The following is a 2,279-nucleotide window of genomic DNA, read 5'->3' on the forward strand; positions in this document are numbered from 1 at the left end:
TGTTGTCCTGTTTACAAGTTAACCTAAGTTGGGGTGTTTGTCACGGGTCTTCTTGTTTTTGTATTTAAATAAATAAAGCAGAAGACTGTCTTGCTACAGTTTTGCTGCAGATAGTTATATCCTCATGTGTAACGTGCGTGCCCACTGGCAAGCACCTTAGTAAATTATCAACTCACCGCTGTGAACCTGCCAACTTGCTATAACAACTGCTTTAAAAAAAGTGTTTGTGATCAGGCTTTCTCTTTGTCATCGTATGTGCATGCAGTATGATCAGTTGAACAATAACCATCAATAAAGTTTCACAAGATTTGAAAACAAAGTTTCTGTAGCATTTATATCTAAGAATGAAAAATAAATTAACTTTAAAATTGAAACAGAGAGAGAAAGAGACTATATTAATCAATGAAACATGGGGCAGTAACATGTATTTATACTGGTGAGGGAATGAACTGAAATTTATTAGGAGTTCAATCCTCACAGTTATTATATAAGAGATACAAAACAAGCCTCCTGTTTAAAAAAAAAAAAAAAAAAGTCTATTTCATTTAAACACCATGATAAAAGCAACTTGAAAAATGTTTGCCAAATGTTAGGCTTCCAATTCAAAGTGTGGATGATACATCTTTTTTGGAATTGCACACACAAAATATCTAACGTGGGGAATAACAGAATTTATTTGCAGTTTTGATTTTCATGATATGGCTTTACAACTCCCACTCTCCAAATGATTATATGGCGTTTTAGTCTATTAAAATAATCTTGAAAGGTTGAGGGTGCAGCCCATATTAGAAGATATTTTGTTTATAAAGCTCCTACAGTACTCCTAGTAGTTATTTTAAAATAATGTATGTCTGAAATAGTTATGTAAGAAAAGCATTTGAAATTTTTTTACAATATATATTGGGAATGTTTTCACTTATATAAATAACTACTGATAATATGAATTATGAAAAAAATTATTACTACCATATGTGGAATATAGTGACTTCTAAACAGATTTAAAAAAAACACCCTTACAAACCCAGAAAATGTGTATATCTGTCTTTAGAAATTAGTGTTTATATCACAACCGTGATTTGTGAATAAAGAAAAATGGTTTGTAATATCAAAATAAAAGCTTAGTCTGAAAAGGTAAAAATACGTTGGTGTTCAAAGTCATTTTGCTTTTCTTTTTCACAATGTTGGTCGAAGGGCTGTCGGCAGCTGCAGCACCTGTACCGGACGCGGCGCGCGTACCGGAGGTGTCCCGTTGGCCAGGACCGCGGCTCCCTGGCTGCCTGGACACGGGTGCTGGGAGCCTGGCGGGGTCAGTGCCCACCCAGGGAGCGCAGGTGGGGGCAGCGAGAGGGGCCGCTCTGCATGTCTGTGTCCATGTGTGCAGGGGGCGACACTGGCAGTGGGGCCAGCCTTGGCGGCTGCTGCGCTCCAGCCAGGGCGAGGCTCAGTGTGGGGCTGGGGTGAAGGTGTGCTCTCCACAAAGGCAAGGCTTATCCAGGGTCAGGTGTGCTTTTCAGGCAACGCTGCATGACGCATGAGGAAGAATTGCTTTTGCTTGTAGGAAGAGAAAAGGGCATCTTCCACACTGACCATGCTTTAATAGGACATTTTGCCTAGGAGGATTGCAGGAGTATGGAGGAGAAAGGAACCTGTAGCAGCTCAGCCAAGGGCTGCCCAGGGGCGCCCGTGCTGGGGGAGCCCTTACCAGTGATTCCGTGCCTGCTGCTCCGGGCCGGCCCCACACCACCACCGTAGTGGGTGGGAGCTGACCCACCGGTGAGCTGTCTGCACGGACAGCTTCTGCCTGTGCACCTTCACGTACAGGGGAGGAAGGAAAGATGACCATTGCAGAAGGCTCCCTGCCCAGTTTGCCATCCAAGCCCCAGGAGAGATGACGATGTACTTGTAGGTCTAACCTTACCCATCAGTCCAGCAGGCCATGATGAGACTGAGGAGTTTAATGTGCTGTTCATCGCGTCACGTGCATGCCGATAGAATTATGGCACTCTTCTTTGTTCTGTTGTCATTTACCAGACAAAGGCAAGACATGAAGATAAGGGATTGAGTAAAGCATTTTTTGCAGTTTAGCAGCAAGGTTTACTCTAAAAAGTGCTCGGATCTTTACCTTCTGGGAAGGTAAAGAGAAGAAATCCTGATGTTTGCCAGGAATGGTGGGGAGGTGTTATGTTATGCTTAATTTCCATCTTTATATGAGCACTGAATGTTCAGGTGCATTTCCCTCCGTGCCATGCGTGAGGGGTATTGACAGTCTTGCCGTTGGT

General features: G+C 43.0%; 1 protein-coding gene across 26 annotated transcripts in view; it reads left to right on the forward strand.

The window, feature by feature from the left end:
* The window catches only part of RBFOX1 (RNA binding fox-1 homolog 1), a 955,581-nt gene extending 954,443 nt beyond the window's left edge, over nucleotides 1-1,138 (forward strand). For all 26 annotated transcript variants that reach the window (XM_037386459.1, XM_037386456.1, XM_037386452.1 and 23 more), the window contains one exon: nucleotides 1-1,138. This exon is cut by the window's left edge. The gene's annotated coding sequence lies outside the window, so the exon portion shown is untranslated.
* Nucleotides 1,139-2,279: the final 1,141 nt, after the last annotated feature.

This window comes from Falco rusticolus, chromosome 4 (assembly GCF_015220075.1).
Source record: "Falco rusticolus isolate bFalRus1 chromosome 4, bFalRus1.pri, whole genome shotgun sequence".
NCBI classification, from domain to species: Eukaryota; Metazoa; Chordata; class Aves; order Falconiformes; family Falconidae; genus Falco; species Falco rusticolus.